Source organism: Typopeltis vanoorti, chromosome 7 (genome assembly GCF_054136105.1).
Source record: "Typopeltis vanoorti isolate ZY-2024b chromosome 7, IOZ_Tvanoo_1.0, whole genome shotgun sequence".
Taxonomy (NCBI): domain Eukaryota; kingdom Metazoa; phylum Arthropoda; class Arachnida; order Uropygi; family Thelyphonidae; genus Typopeltis; species Typopeltis vanoorti.
The window spans coordinates 106,937,484-106,958,641 of NC_143555.1; the positions used below are offsets into that span (position 1 = coordinate 106,937,484).

General features: G+C 34.0%; 1 pseudogene; it reads left to right on the forward strand.

Moving 5' to 3' along the window:
- The first annotated feature begins 1,503 nt into the window (after positions 1-1,503).
- Positions 1,504-1,592, forward strand: LOC150104948 (U2 spliceosomal RNA; annotated as a pseudogene).
- Positions 1,593-21,158: the final 19,566 nt, after the last annotated feature.

A 21,158-nucleotide genomic window follows, 5' to 3' on the forward strand; every position in this document is an offset into this window, starting at 1 on the left:
CTCTATTTCATATAAATTTATATATTCTATACAAATTCGGGTATAGAGAAATATTACGTCTCATTTAGGAGCCTTTGCAGTTCAGAATTCTTTGGGTGGGAAAGACCTGCACTCAATGCAGGTGTTTCAGAACTGAATCAGGTATTCAATTCCCGTCAATGACTCGACTAACCTTTATCAGGTCTTTTTGACTAAAGGGGAGTTAGCCGGGCTCGTTTTCTTCATGCTCTTTTTTATTTCTGAAAATCAGATAAACAGCCGCCCGTGAAGATACATATCTGCAAACATAGAGCACCTTAGAAGAATGGATGATGACAGCTTGCACTGTCCTCCGGCTAAGAAGTAGTAACTAAGAACCAATCCCTCATCTTGGATCCAAATGCTAACACGGGTACTGGTGCAAAGACGTCTTACAAAACAAAAGCCTAGTAACAATTATTTACAAAATATTAGATACTCTTACATATAACTAATAGGCTTTTTTGGGCAAAACGTTTATTTACCAGTACGCATGATGATGTAAGTCTTACGACTTACGAAACTTGTCGGGTTTAAATTACTTTTTTTATTATTATTAAACTATTAAACTATTTATTTACATCATAATGTGGTCTCAATACTGAAAACTTCCACGGAATACGATATTGTTTAGCTCATTTATCTACTCTATAATATAAAATGATAAGCCTGTTTTCCTAACGTTTTTGTAACACGTTTTTTGTCAAGTTATTTGAAACGTTTTGAAACTAAGGGCTATCCTGAGTGTCGAGGCATCAAAATTCGAGTCATCAGATTTCAAGGAGAACTGGCCTTCCAGTCCGCAAATCGGGGGGGGGGGCGCCATAGGCGCCGGGGGGCCCACCCTTTCGAGTTTTCAAAATTCGAGTCATCAGAATCAAGGAGAACCGGCCTACCAGTCCGTAACTTGGGGGGGGGGGGCGCCAGGAAGGGTGGAATCCCCTTTTCGCGTCATCAGAACTCAAGGAGAACCGGCTTTCCAGTTCGGAACTCGGGGGGGGGGGAGCGCCGCAGGCGTCAGGGGGGGGCGGAGTTCCCCTAGTTAGGTTATATTTATGTAAGTAAATATTAGAATATATTGTTACATATTCTAGATAAGAGCATTTTCATTCTAGATAAGAGCATTAAGTCATCCATAAATTTTAATGTATAATCATTCATTAAGTTTACCTGATTCATGTCGGACAGGGAGGGATGGAGAATTGACCGTGAGATGCCGTGATTAATACCCTTGGATACCCTTGGAAGGTAATGGATGGCAATGCTGTAGCCAATAAAGTTCTAACTGAGGCTCGGCTATTGCTGTTACCCTCCTGCCATGGTTAGAGCTTTAATTGCTCAATAACACCTTAAAGTCCCTACACTGTCCTCTACAGATAACGCCGAAGATGAAAAGCACACTCTTGCTTCGCCCTTTAAGCCAGTCCTTATAAGAATAATTAGGGTGGATGGAAGTCATCCCTAATCAGCATTATTTGGTATCTCATCGCTTCTCGGCCTTTTGGCTAAGATCAAAGTGTAGTATCAGTTTATTGGTTCTTGTTTTCTTGCCCTGTGCGCGTCTGTCAGTCATCCGCCGCAAGTAAGGGATTTCTGCTGACGGGAAACGCTTGACGTTTTTGAATATCCATCCATTTTAGACTTTGTATCTGCTTGCTGTACATTTTTGTTAGTACGGGAGGTTTTTTTTTGTTTGTTTTTGTTTTTGTGGCTAGTTCTATTTTTGTTATAAGTTCGAAATTATGGCGTCCTTTCTACCCAGAGTCAAAACTGTGGGTTTTGAAATTGACTGAAAGGTGGAAAAACGTTCGGTCGCGAAAGCGCTAATAGCCTGTGGATCGAAATGTATACATATACAGTATTTACTCCTTATGGATGAGGTAGGTATCAAGTTGTGGCGAAGGACGTAGAAACCTGAAATAAGCTACTTGAAGGTTTCGAATGCGAGGGTAAAACAATTTATCCCGTCATGATAGGGAGTATCTTTAGAACTTAAATGAAGAAGCTCCTAACAGTGAAACTGCAGAAACAACCAGAGAAGACAGAACAGAGGAAGAAACGTAAATCAGTAGTGCTGCAATAAAACACCCGAGAGACCTAGAAAGAGGAGATAACAGAAAACCAAAATCGGTGTCAACATAATCCCATCAGAACTACCACAACAGCGTCCCTATCAAAAACGGCATAAAAGATGGAGCTATAATAATACGATCCTTTACAGGATCCTCAGAGACTCTCCTTACGGCAATAGACAAAATAGGGGAACCTCTGTTCCATTTTTCTGGTAAGAACAATTCTGATAGCATAGGTTTTACATGGGGGGAACCTCAACATCGAGGACATAAGTGCGGCCGCTTCAGAGCAGTTAAGGGTTTTTTGACGTAAACGAGGAAGGGGTTGTGTACCACTTTCGCCCGGCTGGCAGAGGACGGGATATTGGGATTCTGTTCATGGGCTACACGGGCCAAGAATTTAGGGGAAAATTAGAGCTTTTCTTTCCCTTTTTATGTTTCACACAGGAAGGGGGGGTCGGCCTGATAGAATCCGAGCAGTGAAGGCTTACATCGAGGCGGTGCAGCTCCCTGTGAGCTACATCACTCGGGTCAGGTTCTACCCCCAATTCTCAGTCCACTTGGCTTTTTCAATGATCATCACAGTTCGCATTCAAGATTATTATGTTTTTTTTTTCGATTTTATTTAAAGTTCATTTCGTTGGTCAAACTAAGTTTTTTTTTTGTTTTTTTAGGACAGGTGTGAGAAGATGACGTCTACAGACCGTTTATCCAAAGCCTCTCAGCTACATAGCTAAACAGGTCGACTGAGGTCTCTTTATTACCTACTACTGTCATGTTCTACCTTTCGTTTTCTTCCCCCTCTCACTACTTGCTGACACTCAACACTCTTTTTTACTCCAAAGGCCGATGATGAGAGACATGAACTCCCAAAATATCTTAAATTGCTAATTAAAATCTGAAATCCGGTCAAGGAACAAGTGCTTTCTGTATATATGTATGTATTTGCATCTTAACAAACGATAGGATACATTTCTAAAGTTTATTTTTTAAATATGTTTATAGCTACATTTTATCCCAATACATTATCCGAATTTTTATATTTTCTGAGAACTGGTTATTTCTTTTCAAGGGATAACCCGTTCCCAGAAAATAGTCTGGTAACAGAACTAAAAGTCTGCGGATCACACTCGTCTAAAGTGACTAAAATTTAAATTTTCAGTAGTTACTAGAACAGAGAAACTTGTGATAAACATTGAGGTTTCCATTCTGCCTCCGATTCATTAGAGTAAGTACATGTCGTACTTACACTGAGGTATGCAGTCATATTGCTGTTTAGTTCAGGTACGAGAGCACAGAATTACAGAGAAAGAAAATAAAAGACATTCAGGGAATGGCTTGGGTAATAACATACTGCAGGATGAGGAACTTGTTAGGAAGGAGATTGATAGTGTTTGAATGTTAAAGACAGGATGCCAACTTCATTCCGACAGTTAGGAGGATACCTAGAGTGGGTTAAAGTGGTTGAATAATGATACCCAGTGGGAAGGGCATAAGAATAGAATTCTTTGAAGGGTATAAATGGCAAGGTGGTCAACAATTGCATGATGAATAGAAAGTCCAGGCTTGGAAAGAGGCGAAATTAGATTATGAAGGAAACTGGCAGCTCAAACTAACAAAATGCATAGGAGTTTGGTTTGTATTCGGTAAAATGAAGGATGAATACCGAATAATGACAACTATAGTTGCCATTATAAGAGGATTGCATTAGGAAAGTATTCCGAACATAATTCATACAAGTGGACGAATTGTCGCATTTATTTTAAGAAAAGAAACTATGAATTTTAAATGTGAATTTAATTTGTTTAATGAAAGTCCAAGAACAGGAAAGGTGCCGAAGAATCGGGGAATTTCGTACTTTTACATCAGCAGAGTATCAAAATATTGGTCTTAGTTACTGACCAGACTGTTTCTAGAGAGTAAAACGAAGATATCAAGTTAGTTCGATTTCAAGTACAAAACTTGATTGATGACGGAAAAACATATATCGGAACGACAACAAGGATTTGTTAAAGGAATATCTCGATTCTGTAGTTTGATTACGTGCTACACGTAAAGTGACGACGCCTGTGGAAGTTGATAAAATTATGGATAATAGGTTAGTATTTAAATTAATAGAAATGGCGAAACTGATAACAAATTGGTTTCGTTACGTGAATTAAAACTTCGAAATATATAGATGTCAGCGTGTTGCATGGCAAGAACTGGGTTCGAATCACTTTTAGAATAAAAGGATCCGTTATAAAATATTTTCCGAACATACAGTACATTAACCTGTCTCGTTGAGATGGAAGTTTTTCCCTTTACGGAAATACCTGTTCCGGATGTCTCAAACATGTAAACTGTCCAGAGGAAACACAAGCAGTTAACAATCGTAAAACTGGCTTATTTGGGTGAGTTATTTACAGCTGTTTGAAGCCCAGTGAAATATTGTGCAGACAATCTAATTTGGGAAAAATAATCTGACAGACTAACCCTTCACTAAGTTTAAGATTAGATTGGAGCTGAAAAGAGCTCGGTTCGACGCCACAAATGAATCGATGTTTGGCATTTTGAACGAGTAAAATGGGAAGAAGCAGTAAAAGAGCACGCATATTGTGGACGAAGTGTCAAATTTAATATAATAATATATTTTTTTTTATTTTCAATGACAAAGTTTATTATTCTCATAACATATGTATAATATTTACAGATATACAACTGGAGTGTTACTATCACAGTTTCTGTTCACTACATATATTCAGTAAAGACTTGAGTAAATAATGTTATATAACATTAATAATAACGATGTTTTTTATAATTTTTCACTCACGTATTTACAGTGATTCATTTAATGTACTAAGAGAGATCGTTTTCATTTTAACTATATTGGCCATGGAATAATTTTTATAAATATACGTAATTTTTCTTCATTTTATCATTATATATATACATATACGAGGTTTATCAGAACTTTATAAAGTTCTGATAAACACATACAACCAAAATTATATTAAAGCAACTGATTTTTATTTTAGGATAAGAAGACATAAAAGTCATTACTTTTTGTTTTGGTGTTTATCAGAACTTCCCAGACCTCCTCGTGTGTAGAAGCTTACACTGACAACCATTTCGCCGTGCGAACGGTTTAACTTTTTTTTTAGAAGGTGGGGGAAAGGGGTGATTGGATAGGGCGTGTTTGTGTGCTTGTATTGGTGTTTGACAAGAATTTAAAAAAAAAATTTAACTTTTTTTTAGTGATTTCCCTCTAATTTTCCATCTCACTATAATATAATATCTAAATAGCGCCAGTTTCAGCTCTCCGTAGGTCCTCAGGCTCTCTCTCTCTCTCGTCGAATGACAGTTTGTTGATCACATCAGGTTATGAAGAATATTCGGGTGGCTTTTTCGTAGCCACCCGAAGATTCTACATATCTAATATATCGGCTAGTGTGATTATTATACTTATATGTTACGTAGTTTGTTTATTACTTCAGCCTTGTTATCTGATGTAAAGTTCTAGTTACTCTGTAGGGTGGACTGAAGTAATGTTTTAGAATGACTCTGTACTGGCATACGTGTTTCATATTAAATATTTGGTGATCTGTCCTTGCTGCCCGTATAAGTATGGGCTGTTCTCTTTCTTCCCAGAATATCAGTTTTACCATTTTATTTTGCAACGATTGTAATCTGTTAAGCGTGTTGACTGCACAGAATGCGTGTGATGTAATTACATATCTTAAAATGTTTTCACATAATGCCTTATAGATGAATATTTTTATGTGTGTCTGAGCAATGTCTTTTAATCGATATAGTTTGCATGCGTGAGTTTGTTGTGTAGATAATTTGCATAGCTATTCCAACTGTGATCAGCATTGGAGGATGGATGTTGGATAGTGAGATATTTAGTTTCCATGTTACTATATTTAGTTTCTAATACTAATAATAACAATAATGCAAAATAGAAAAACAAAGATTAGATAAAAACATTATATTATCAACAGTTATCAATATCAAAAATCTCAAGAATTTGGATGGCACATATTCAGCCTACTTAGTTCTTCAAATTTTCCAGCAAATCCTGACTTTAGGACTCTAAGCAATTACTTCAGCTTTTATTTGCCGCTATCCACACCGTTTTGTTTTAATTTATATGTACGGGTATATTTATATGAGTAATTATGTGTGAACATGCTACTCTGTAGCTTAATTTATTTTTTGTAACCAAATAGATAATAATAATAACACGACTCCAGCTTTGATGTAGTAAGTTTTTTTTTCACCAGAGGTCAGGCCAAATAGTTTTAACGGTTGGCTAATTCAATGTAACTTTAGCATACTGTGTAGATTGTAGTGCAGCTTGTTTCTTTGTATACACGTGTATACAGTGATTATTTTGGTATATTTTAAACTGAAGGTTTACTCTAACACGATAGTTGTTTTCATAATTTTTATGATGAGTTATCAATAGTATTAGCACTCAAGGGGTGGATCGGGAAAGGTCCTGTGAAAGGTCGTTTTCCAGCAGAAAGGTGTTTTTTATATAAAGGATATTATATATCAGTTTTTATTTATAAGCAGATCCAAATTTTACTTCATTCTTTGATAAGAATCTACAGTTCAAAATACTCGTAGTGCAAGGCCAGTGATAAATAAACGCACTAATAAAAGGCGAATGTATCGGCTTGTAAAATGAGTTCGTGGCTTTTAAGTAGTGCACACCATAGGACTTCCTAGCTACAGGCTATATTCTCATAAGCTCTCATGAAAATTTTAATCTGGTTATAAATAAAAGTGGACACACACACACACACACACACACACACACACACACACACACACACACACACACACACACACACACACACACAAAGCCTTTATATATATAAAATACTTTTGTTAGATTGATGTATTTTAAGCTTTTTCTTTTGTCGATATGAGAATTTTCCCCAAATTACCAATTCATTTTCTTAGTAACTAGAAACTCCCTTACAGAACTGAAAAGTTTTTCTTTAGAAAGTAATCTAATTAAAAGGACCGTCATTTTAGACGTCAATAATATAATTAAGGAGAATAATGAAATTAATTTAAATACTGCCGTTAGTGATTACCCACGTCACAACGCAAGTATAAAAATATATTTTATAGGCCGACGCAGTGACAAATCCAAATTGTTCATCCGAACTGTCACATCCACGTAAAGATTAAATGGACGTCTATAATTAGCTGTCACCCGATTCACAATTTAATTTTTCTGTTTAAAGTTTTATCAAAGAAGGTGCGGACATAAAATATTTCGTTTGTGAGATTGGAAACTGTTTCTAATGAAATATGTGACAGGTTCCTGATGTTGTGAAGAGAATCTGCGTGACACAAATAAAATTAGGAGTTTCTTAGTATCTGGAGGTAAATAAGACGATTACAGCATCTCAAGTGATTTATTCATTTTGGGAACACATCAACACTGTTCCTCTCGGTATTCTTAATGTCACCCTGTTCTTAATAGAACAGTGTGATATATAAATGTCGTAATATCCTTGCGACAGTTCAGCTAATAACTAACCTAGTAGTGATTTTTTTAATATGTCATTTATTTTCTTTTCGGAAATTCAATAAAATGTTCACAGTTTCAAGGAAACTAAGTATAAAAGATGTGAAACGTGTGACGGTGTTCTGAAAACAGATTGATTTTCTCAATGAAATAGTTTTTTTCCCCACATGCAGAATGTATGTGGAATCATCTAATGTTGGCAATGATGCTATTTCTATGAAGGTTTCTAGTTCATCTGCATCTGATTTAAGCATTAATTAATGAAAGAATACATTTAAAAAAAACATAACGTTTGCTCAAAAATATAATTAGTTTCCAGTATATTGCAGTCGTAAAGGATATTAAAACAGTATGATTAAAACCAGATAGTCATTTCTAACGTTGATTTATGATGTATATTTTTGAAGATGCATTTTATACTGCTGCTATAATTGTATTTATGTTTTCTCCTCCATAAGAAATCTTTATAATTTTACGAGAAGATTAGATTATATATTTTCTTAAAGTTTATTTTTTGTTTCTTTTATATATTCAATTAATTTATTCTTTAATTTTTACTTATTATATCTTTTTTTATTGCATCCCATTTCTAATTTCATTTATTGCACTAGCAAAAGATACCTGAATAAGAATAGTACCACTGTAGCCCATGTCGTACGAGGCGACTAAAATGGGTACTCATGGAAGGTAATGGATGGCAATGCTGCAGCCAATGAAGTTTTAGCTGAGGCTCGGTTATTGTTGTTACCCTCCTGCCATGATCAGAGCTTATAGCGCTATATATTACCCCATCCATACATTTTCTTCTAGAAGTAACGGGGAATATGAAAAGCATTCTTGCTTCACCCATGTCCAAGAAAAAAAAATGGTATTCAAGGCACGCCATCGAAATTTTGTGCGTTATTAAACCTTGTACATAAATTAGCATTGTACTTGGTTAAAATTGCAACGTGACCGTACTAATTTCACCCTGCTAACAGCGTCCTCTATTTATGAAAAACATTCTCTTTTATTCATGTGAATAATTTAGGGAATATTACAATTTTTAACAATTATTTGGTTTATACTAAGAAAACTGAAAGAAAACTAGAAAAAGAAACTTAAAAAGCTATTTTATCAAAAACAGGAAAATTAATGAGTTAGTTATGATCGAAATACAGTTCTATTTGCTGAGACACCATTATTATTTTTAAATAAACATAAAATATGAAATCGACTGAACTTTTTTTTTTGTATATGCAGACGATACGGCAATACTAACCAGATCTCTCAGACCCCACTTCGTTACCAGAAAGCTTCAAGAAAACCTAAAGCTGGAGGGTTAGTTCTCCAAGTGGAGATTGGAAGTCAACCCCCCTGAAAAGCTCAGCGGTTCTTTTCTCAAAAAGGCCAATGTCTCCTGTAGGAGATGTGTTACTATTCAATACTAAAATTCCCTGGCAGAAAGAAACAAATTACCTGGGTGTGATTCTCGACAAAAAGCTATCTTTCAACCAACATATCATGTCTGCATGCGCAAAAGCATCTAAAGCCATAGCTCAGATCTACCCGCTAATTAATAGAAATAGCAAACTCAGCAACAGAATCAAATTGCAGCTATACCAGATGACGATTCGTCCTATAATCACCTATGCCTCTCCGGCCTGAAGCCACACCTCTAATACTAACATTATCAAAATACAGCGAGTGCAGAACAAGTGCTTGAGAATGATTCCGAACGCCCCGTGGTATGTTAGAAACAGCCAACTCCACAGAGACACAAATATTCCCTATATTCTCTCTCATCTACAATCCTTAGCTTCGAAGTTTTTTCTAAAGACTTCCACACATCCCAACGATTTGGTTCAACAAACTGCAGCATACGAGCCAACGGACATATTCAAATATAGAAGACCAAAAACTATATTAGCCTCCTATAACGATGCATAATCTTCACACCCATTCAGGGCGAGCAAACTGCTCGTAAATTTTACCCTCACTGTAACCACAATAGATAGCGGGGAACATGAAAAGCATTTTGTTTCACCCTTAAAGAATAAATGTTTTTTTTTTTTTTTTTTTTTTTTGTATGTGGCGTTATAGTTGAAAAAGATTCGATCGACCGTGAGATGCGGTGATTAATACCCTTGGTGGGTAATGGATGACAATGCTGTAGCCAATGAAGTTCTAACTGAGGCTAGTCTATTGCTGGTACCCTCCTGCCATGATCAGAGCTTTAATAGCTCAATAACACCTTATCCCTACACTGTCCTCTACAGATAACGGGGAAGATGAAAAGAATTCTTGCTTCGCCCCTTTAAGCCAGTCCTTATAAGGATATAAGGACTTCTTGTATGTATATCTGAGTCCTTTTTAGGACTTCCAAGGGTAGCGGATGGCAATGCTGTAGCTAATGAAGTTCTAACTGAGGCTCGGATATTGCCGTTACCCAGTCATGACTAGAGCTTTTAGCTCAATAACACCCCATCCACACATGGGCGATGGACTGAGTCAAGGACTCAGTCCATCGCCCAGTTCTTTTTAGAACTTCTTGTGTATATATATATATATATATATATATATATATATAATGAAACGTAAATCGAGAGAATCGACCGTGAGATGCGGTGATTAATGATTAATAATACCCTTGGAGGGTAATGGATGGCAATGCTGTAGCCAATGAAGTTCTAACTGAAGCTCGGCTGTTGCTGTTACCCCCTGGAGCGCTGAGATTCGAGAGTTTGAGTTCGCTCTCCTAAGGTTTTTGCCTTAAGGGAGCAATTTGAGTCTCCTGGGAAAAATGTTTTCCGGCACGGCCCGGTGAGAGGCTTTGTCCGTGAATGCTTTTCTTCGGAATATGAGCGGTTCTGCTCGGTGGTGGTGCAGCCCGTTACTGAGTGGAGTCAACACTGAGATATGGACGGTCCTTCGGCCACTATGGAGTGGTCCAAGGATCGTCCGAATATTTAGAGTTCACCTTTACTTAAACATTGGTGATTTTTAAGTAAAGGTGAACTCTAAATACAATGCTAAACTAATGAAGTTCTAAATGAGGCTCGGTTATTGCTGTAACCCCCTTGCCATGATCAGGGCTTTAATAGCTCAATAACACTTTATCCCTACACTGTCCTCTACAGATAACGGGGAAGATGAAAATCATTCTTGCTCTTTAAGCCAGTCCTTATAAGAACTTTCTTGTGTAATTGTTTAATCTGGTACGCAGGGTGACCACATCTAGTACTTTCGTACTAGATATAGTACTTTTTATAAATTTTTAGTGTTCTAGTACGTTCACCATTAGATCTAGTACTTTCTTCCTTCCGAATAACAATAACAACATGAGAGTTAGACATGAGTGTAATATTTTTCTCTTCTCTCACCTCTCCATATGTCAGCGACACAAACATGCTTTTTTTTCCTCTCCCTCTCACTGTTTGGTACCCTTCTCTTCCCATCCTCCTTCCATCTGTCGTTTTCGATGTAATTAGATGACTCTTTAACGAGTTGGGGTTGGATGAAGAGTTGCCTGTACAAAGTATTTGGAGGCAATATCATGAAGTAACGTAGAGATATTTGGTATGGCTGCATCTCGTTGGAGAAGAACATTTCTGACAAACCACAGGGCATCAAAGATCATTCGGAAGCATTTGTTTTGTAGAACTGGCAGTTTTTTTATGTTACTGGGGGAATTGTGACCCCAAGTAGGTGATTCATAGGTTAAAGTGGGTCTGATGATTGTTTTATAGATGCGCAGCTTGTTCTCTATTCTAACTTGAATTCAGGTTTATCAGGTTCTTGTAAAAAGATCAACGAAAAAATCACATAAACAAAAATTCAAAGAAGTCCGGTTGGAGGATCCCACTCTTAAATCATGGATCAGTTCAGATAAAAGTCAAGGACAAACTGCTTATTGCAAATTTTGTGATTAAAGCATTAATGATAGCAAAAGTCTAATGATTCGTCACAAACACTACAAAACACAAGCAGACTGTAGAATCTAAAAGAAGCACAGCAGGTATAATGTCATTGTTTAAATCCAGTTCCAAATATCAGTCAGAAAAACAAAAGAGGCAGAATTATGATGATGTGCATATGTTGCAGAACACAATCTTCCTTTGAGACTTATGGATACTCTTCCAACTCTGTTGAAAACAATTGCCCCTGATAGTGAAATTGCTAAGAAAATACAGTGTGGACGCATTAAATGTAACTGTCTTATAAAAAATGTTTTGGCTGTAGATTCACTCAATGAAATCTCAAAAAAAAAAAAAAAAAATCAAAATACTTATTTTTATTTAATTATTGATGAGTCAACTGACATTATAACAAATAAATCTCTAGCAGTTCTGGTTATTTACTATGATGATTCCACAAGATCAGCAGAGGATTCGTTTTTAAATATCATTGATGTTAGTGACGAAACAAGTTCAGCTTTGATTGAAGCTCTAATAGAATTATTAAACAAGCTGAAGGCGCCTCTTTGCAAACTTATTAGGCTTTGCTGCAGATAATGCTTCAGTTATGATGGGACAACATTCTGGTATTTAGGCTCGTCTTAAATCATTAAATGAACATTTATATGTCGCCGGATGCATATGTCACAGCTTTAATTTGTAGCTGAAGCATGTAAGAAACTGTCAAATTCATTAGAAGTACTATATACAGATATTTACAATTTCATACAAAAGAAACCGAAAGATTAACAGAATTTAAATAAATTCAGGAATTATCAAACTTAAAACCACATAATTTGCTGAGGTTGGATAAACCTCGTTGGTTCTGAATGCATGATGTTGTGCAAAGAATAGTAGAAAAATGGAATGCTTTGGTTTCATACTTTATCTTGAGCGCAGTAGAAGATGGAATTGAGCAAGCCAAATCAGTTTTAACTGCGCTACAAAATTCCTTAATTAAGGCATATTTTCTCTTCTTAGCATTCATCCTACCAACAGTAGTAAATTTGAATTTATATTACCAAGGCACTGAATATCGTCTTCATCTTCTAATTTCATCGGTAGGAGATAAAATGAAAATGATCATGAAATATTTCATGAAATCTCAACATGCTACAAATACACCAATTGAAAAGATAAATCCAGCTGACAATGGTCAGTTTTTAGACATAGAAAATGTATATCGAGGGGGAGAGTGGAAGCCCTTCTAATGAGTTTAGATAAGAGTGAAGTTCCAGAAAGAGACATAAGCGACTTCAAGGTGAAATCTTTGTCCTTCTATGTTGAGTTCTGTAGCCAAATTTTCCAATGAATAAATTGCAAAGATCCTGTATTAAAAAAGATTAGCGATGCTGAATCCTGAAATGTGCAAATCAGACTGTTTTTAACAGTATAATGCCACTTGCTGTAAATTTTCCTAATGTTATTGAAGAAAATAGTTATGAAGACCTCGATAGAGAATGGTAACTATTGAAGACTGTAGAAGTTGGAAAAAGGTAAAATTCATGTTTTTTTGGAATAAAGTTTTTGAAATGAAAAATGCGGTAGGAGAAAAAAATGTTTCTAATTTAACCACATTAGTTAAAGCTGTGCTGTGCCTTCCTCAATCATCAGCAGTAACTGAAAGAATAGTTTCAGCAGTGACAATAAATAAGAATAAAATAAGAAATCAACTACAAACTCCCTTGGTGAATGGACTTCTTTTGACAAAAGAAAAATTGAAACATTTATCAGCTACAGACTTTACTATTTCTGAAGAGTTAATTAATTTAGCAAAATCTGCTAAAATTCCAGTTGTTCCCTGTATATATGTAAACAGCATATTAAAATAACTGAAAATTTAATGTTACATTATTTAAATAAAATGTTACATAAAAATCTAGTACCTTTTTCCTGCATAAATTTCATATAAATCTTTATATATATATATATATATATAAAGATTTATAATTGTAGTTTCAATGGTTCGCATATATTCTTAGCAAATAGAGGTTTCATTTAGACATTTGTGAACAAATTTTAATATTTCCATCCCAGGATTTCAAAGCAATTGTCTTCAGATCAATAACCAATTTTTAGTTTTCTTGTACCTCAGCCCAGGAAATTTATTACCTCAGAGAGTGAGAAAATAAGGTGCCATTAGTTTTAATAACATCATTCATCACTAGAAGCAATTACAGTGGTGATGCAGCCTTCGATTCATTGCACATATCCATTCTCGGTTCAGTTAGATAAATTGTAGATCTTTGACTGTCTGGATGCAAAGAAAAAACCAATACCTTTAGATACGAGACATTGTTTTATATAAAAAGATTTAAATGAAGGCGTAATAATAATATTCTCCTCGTACATTATCACATAAAAGATTGCCTTCGAATTTTCCAAATCAATTACACGCCAGTATAAGCCCATTAAATCTTTTTTTTATAATAGAATTTCATTAAATTATCAAGGGTTTATTATTATTATGATTAGAATTATTATTGAACTGTTTATGTGTAACATTTATTTTAAAGATTTAGGAATAGCCGGCTTATAAAATAAAATATTACTGATGTCAAAGGAAGATGTTAGACATTAAGATAACATATTTTTGGACATTATCTTGGAACCATAACAAAACATTTTCATTTTAATAAATTTTGTTTTTTATTTGTTTTGGTGGAGTATTTACTATAGCACATACAGTCTGTTAAATAAATGAAAAAAAAAAACACTTCTCACTGAAAAGGAACTTTTATTTGAATCACACGTTCCATTTAAGTCTTGGTTCACTTTAACAAAAATATCCTTAGCTTTTAAACTCCGTTTGGTCTCTTTCAGTTTTTTTATGTTCTTTACAGAAAATCCACATGTGCATGTGCATGTTGCTCAACACAGCACAATGTTAGGATTGCTCTTCTGGTCGCCAAAGTCAGTCTAGTCGATGTTTTTATAAAATTCCATAAAACAGACTATACGTTTGCTAGTTAAAATCAATATTCCATTATGTTTTCCTTGGGGTACACTTATCGGAAAAACAATTATCTTGAAATAACTGATGGCTATACGCGCAAAGAATTGTAGAAAAACAAACGTTTTTCCTAAGTATTCTTAGATATTTGGCGGCAGAGAGAAAATGGATGATTTTATTGATAAAAGTCTGTTGTTATTTTAATCGATCTCTTTGTGAGTCCTTACGAGATAACAAATACAGAACTTAAAACACTTTTGCTAGATTAAAGTGCCGAAAAGAAAATACTGTATCAACATTTGCTTCATGTAAGGTGGTTAGGTGAATAATAATTAAAATACATAGCATACATATTTTATGGCAGTTCCATAGACAAAAGATCGTTGCTATAGTTTATTCAGTATTGAGTAGGTTAAATATTAGATCCGGGATCCTACTGTGAACAACAAACGCGATATTTTTTCAAGTCACTCAGGTTTCCCAATACGTAAAGTGGCAGCTCACACCATGTGATGAAAATAATCCACCTCATATTATATTAAGCTGAAATTATATTTAGATTGTCATGCTTTATCTATAAAAGTTACTCAGAACTAAGCAATGTGGATATATATAGAGCCATTGTTTTCATTTTTGTGCAGCTTATCAGAAGGACAATCAGCAGATGATATGAAACCTAATCAATGGATCACACATTGTAACGACACTTTTGAATTTTACAGTTGATTTTACAGTTTTTAACAAAGGTATAGTTTCACCATCATTAACGCGTGGATAAAGAAACATGTAATGAGAACGAATCCTAAAATTTTAACTAAATTTATTACAGTGTTTGGAATCATTACAAAAGCATGCCAAGTTATCTCATTTTTTACAGTCAGACTATTTACACACGAAAATAGGCTGATAAGGGGCCATCTCCTAATTGGCATATATAGGATTCAGGATGGCTGCTAAAATGTCTGCGCTCAATTTATTTAATTATGCAAATTGGATTATTTTTCTTACCAAAATTATTTGAAATGATAGCAATTTGCACTTCTAGATCTAATTTATCGATATTATTTCGATTTAATGGAAATTCATATTTAGTACTGTTCTTAGAATTTGTTAAGGAAAATCAATTTCATTGCAAATAAGACATTTATTTGTGAAAATTAGGAAATAAATTTATTTCAATGCAATCCATAAACCGGGAGAGATAATGATGATATTTAATAATGATATTAGGAAATGTACTTTTTATTATCATTGCTTCCGTTCATTTTACTATATGTTATATCTATTATTTTATTTATTTATTATTATTTAGTATATTATTATTTATTATTATATTTTATTCTAGAAAAAATGCAGTTGTATTCTTTCCGTTAATTTATTGTATTCAATAAACAGTTAAAATCCATGTTTGTTAAAGAATAGGTAACGAAATTCTATAGCTGAATATTCTTTAATTTTAATAAAAGACAGTAAGACTGCCTCAGTTTCGATAACGATCACAATGACAGTGCATTATTATAATATTACTCGATTCAGTAAACATATTTGTTTAGAGTTTTCGCTTGTGCTGCCATCTACTGACTTTATTGCCAAATTCAAACAACGAGTTTGCAAAAGACTTCAAAAATATTGCATTATGTCGTTCAGTAGATATATCATTTAACTACTATTAGTCAATCATAGCAAATTAAAATATATACAAATCGGAATTTATACATGAAAAATAAAACACCGAGATTAAGGTTTATTTATTATTTTATTACCCGTTTACAGTCTTTTCTTGTTATTCTTTTTTTTTTTTTTCGTTCATTTCCTAACAGCAATATAAGATGAAGTAGATAGGTAAAAAAAGATGTAATGAGATGAATATAATAGAACATCCTTTAAAGAGAGCAGTCTATAATAAGACTTTCGTTTAATGAGACTTCACCTTTATGATGCGTCCAATAATAGAACCACTTAGAGGATTATCGCCTTCGATGACTTTCTTGTTAACGTTTACTTAGCGAAAGTTAGAGCTTCATTACTAGCATGGGTAGTGATTGGCCGAAGCTGGGAATAGACAGTGATTTGTCTCTATTAGAACCTCGCCTCTTTGTAGGGCTCCTAGGAGTCGTTTGTCACTGATAACGAGCTGAGGGAATTTCCAAAACGAAAATATTCGCTAAGTTAAAATACATGTTCTGAAATGCTGAACACGATTCAATTAAATATGTTATATAATGTTTTATTATTACTGAGCACTACTCAATGCAGAAAGTAAGCGTACAGAAAGTAAACTTGATCAACTTTCTCCAAAACTTTGAGACTTTCATTTTATTGTGTGAAATTTAATTTTTATAAATGGTGTTAAAGTAATTTAATTTTTAAAAACAGCGATAAAAAGATTTAATATATTATATATTAGTATGTCGTTTATTTTAATTATTTATTTCATTTATTATAGACAAAAATAAAGATTATTAAATTTAATTTTAAAAATAAATATATCCTTTATCAAATCCTTACTTACCCACAGTATTATATATAGGAGAACTAAAGCATATTCTTATGAGTAATAGCGCAATGAAATTATCATATTACTATTAAAGTAACGGCGTAATCATTGCTAGTAGTGTTTGAATTCTACAACGAAAACTCATAAATAAATACTTAACCGCTGATAGGAACTTACTGTTCTTATAATTTCTTTGTTTTTTAGGATAAATTGCATTTTTTTACCAACGATGAAAAGTGAGAATTTTCGTTCTCAAATTTTCTATTCAAGTGGCGGATTTAGAATTCCGTTTGATGAGAATGTTCTTTTATACATTCACTGTTCCAGTCGTGCTCTTCTCCTATTTGCATACATAAGAGGTAAGACCTGTATTTTAATCCTGCTTTAATGGCTACATGGTGGTAGTAATACAGCACAACAAATGAATTATATCATCTCCATCGTTCACAGTAGACAGAAAACAATTTATATCCTCAGTAAACGCCAATTGCAATATAAAAAGGCTTTAACTACTCTATGAAAAAAATTGCTTATCAGAAATCTTACGTTCAGAATTTAAGTAAGAAAGTTGCCATTTGATGCAGCTTGTTCCGTTTTTGTATTCTTTTTTCCCTGAACACTTATTTATCATAATAAACACAAGATTTCATATTTCTAATATGCTACAATAGTTAAAAAAATCTCATAATAAGAATACATATAATGATCTCCCATTCCTAATATATAATATATGCAATTATTCAGTCAATATTTAAAGTAATAGTTTATATATATACATAAATGGTGAATTGAAATTATTTTTGATAATAATCATTATTTTAGAATTTAAAATAAAAAATAAAAATATTATTTTTTATTAAATTATATTTTGAGATAAACTAAATTTTATTGAAAAAAGTAATTATTATTTTATTTATTAAATCTTAAAATTAATTTTTATAAGTTTTGTATGTCTGGTTCTCAAATTTTATTTTTATGAAATAAACATTTTTGTACATATAGGGATATTATAATTATTATGACTTTAAAAGTTCTTAATTCAATTACTCTATAATTTTTGTACTGATTTTATCATTTCATACATTGAACGCATAATTCATAACTCATTTCTCATAGTTTTATATATAAAAATGATGTAATCATTTCACTTCACTTTTTATATAATTTTTTTTGTATTAATTTAATTTTATTTTTATAATTTCTTTCAAAATATGCCCAACAGTTTTTAATTTTTATATATGAAATCGCTTAAAGTTTCTTATTTTTAGATAATTGAAATATCCGAAAAGATAATCACCTGTATTATTTTATTACTTAATTTTTTAAATAATTTTTATATTTATTTTTCAACATATTTGAACGTTTGTAAATTAATTTTAATTGTATATCATAAAGGAAGGAAGATGCAAAAGAAATATCAGTACACGGGATGAGAATTAACAATTTGAGATTTGCAGATGGCTTTGTTATTATTGAAGAAGATGAAAGAGAACTACGAAAAACATTGAAGCTGTTAAATGAGGAAGAGAAGAGATTTGGACTTGTTATGAATTTAGAAAATACAAAGACGATGGTATTTGGTGAGAAGAACATGATACAAAAGATACCAGTGGATGGAACTGATATAGAAAATGTAGAACAGTTCACATATTGAGGAAGTAAAATGACATATGACTTAGACTGTAAAAAAGAAATAAAGATCAGGATTTCAAAGGGAAGAACACATCTGAAGGCGAAGATCAGTACAAACATTCATCTTCAGCGGTGTAAAGAATTTGTTAAAGGAAGATTCTAAGAATAGGATGGGCACAGAAAATCACAAATGAAGAGCTCTATCGGAAGATACAACCAAAGGAGAATTTAATGGAGAAAAGTATACAATTATTTGGACACATCTGCAGAATGAGTGAGGACCTGAAGACAAAGACATTCATGTTTGGTATTATAGATGGTGCAAACAGAAATGGGAGAATGGACAGACGACATAAAGGGCTGGTGTGGAATGGATGTACAGAAACTGCGTGTCTGTTCACTGGACAAAGCAAGAAAGGTGGAAGAAGATAGTAAAGGAGACATCGGACACAAACGGGCAGTGTGCCCATGGTTCGTGATGATGATGTATATCATAATTTACAGAGATTTTATATTCTTGCTTTTATCTGTCTTTAAAGATGATAGATCATAATGAGATTCTGAATTCCCCGGCTTTGATATCCTTACTAAGTCGGTAAACAACGTATCAGATATGAACCCAACCATTTATATTATTTTAGGGAACTTCATCTACATCCTCTAATCGTATTTTTATCTTTTAATTACGTATGTTCTCAGACAGTATCTTTAATATAATATACTTTTTTTAATGTATGAACATTTTCTCTTCGGAATTCCTATGCATTTTCGTTCCTTCTTCTCCGTGCAACTTTACCCCTCGGATTTGAATCGAAATTTCCAGGTAACGCACTTCTTAAAGTTACTCTCATTCAATCAAAGTTGCTGTTTATGCATTCTGTTGCATTCGTTTGTTTTTTTAACACGATGCTGAAGGATGCGAACGCAGAGTTGTTCTTGTTCGTGAGTGCGGTAGCTATCAGGGGAACACCGACGTTCCTCCAGTGCAGCGTCAGTTAATGCTTTTCCACTTAGCTCGCTCTTTATGATAGAGTCAATAAAAGCAGGGCTCGCTGAGATTATCGCTTTCCGCTACTTTTTCCTTAACATTTATTTCCTGTACAAGAAGCCTTCATTAACTGTTCGTCATCGGACTGGCAGAAGCACTTAAGATACGACGATTTGTCTCTATTAGAATGGCGTGTCTCGGCGAGTCGTTTGGTGTTGATTGCCGTATTATTCCCCAGTGTTCACAGTCGACCTAGTCTGACAGAAAAACAAGAAGAAGAAAAAAAGCAAAAATCAGTGAAGAGTCGAAAAACAAATTACCGAAATTACGGAGATGTAGACACAAACGTATGCGCTGAACTGATCGTATTCCCTGAAGAATATGACATATTTTGCATGAAACAACCATCGCAAGGAAACGCGAGAATGAAAATGATTTGAGACAATCCTCAGCTGATGCTTTTCTCTCTTCCGTCATCATAGGATGGTACAATCCATTATCAGCAACTCAACCGAGAGGAGTGTTTGGATATCGCCAGAGAGATTATTTCTGGTTTTTGACTTTATCCTTTAACATTGTTTGTTTTTCACTTAGGGAGAGCGATCAGATATTTTTAACATTTTCCTCCCCCGAATCTCTCTCTCTCTCTCTCTTTTCACCTTTTATCTATCTGTGATTAACATTGCATCATGCCATTATGTCGCACACATTTAAATCTATAAGTCTATTCTTCGCACTTACCCTTGATGTCTTCCCTTCTTCTTCTTCGTATATAATATTTTATTTCCCAGTAGTGATCATTTTTTTGAAGAATGCGTCTTCCTCTAATGTATTCATTCAGATTCTTCGCTTCTACAGTTTTAATTTCTTTACTCTCAAACATTCATCATAAGAATAGGACTAACCACGGTTTTATATGACTTTCCTCTCATATTATTCAACTCACCTGTCTCCATTGCATCAATATTTCTTTTTATTTCATTAATCGCTTCCACTTGAATATCTTTATGTGAAACGATGAAGATATTTAAAGCTATTTTCAATAGTTGCCTAACCCGATGGATACGCAGTACTAATAGAATTATTATTATTATTATTATCATAGCGGGCGCTGTGTAGGCATACAAACGGCTGCATGGTTGTATCGCTGGTCCAATTTTTATACTTTAATATGGTTCAAACTCATGTTGTTAATTTAAAAGTGTCACAAAGTAACTCTTCTTGTCACACTGAAGACAGTGATATATAATTCATCGAAATCGGCCAACTGAAACCCAAATTTTGAGTGTGCTGAAAATTGAGCAGAGTTCACCGTGGTCACTAAAGAGCATAGAACAAAGGACGTCACCATCTTTACAGTTGTCCAAAGGGAAGAAAGGTGTGTCATGCAACAAGTGCCTGAAGGAATTATCGTCCGACGGAAGTCATATAACCTGCAGGAAATGCCTTAGGAATATCCACTTTACATGTTCTCGGCCCTCAGAAACAACATGGCAACGCAAATCCAATGCCAAGCGAGAGGAATGGAAATGC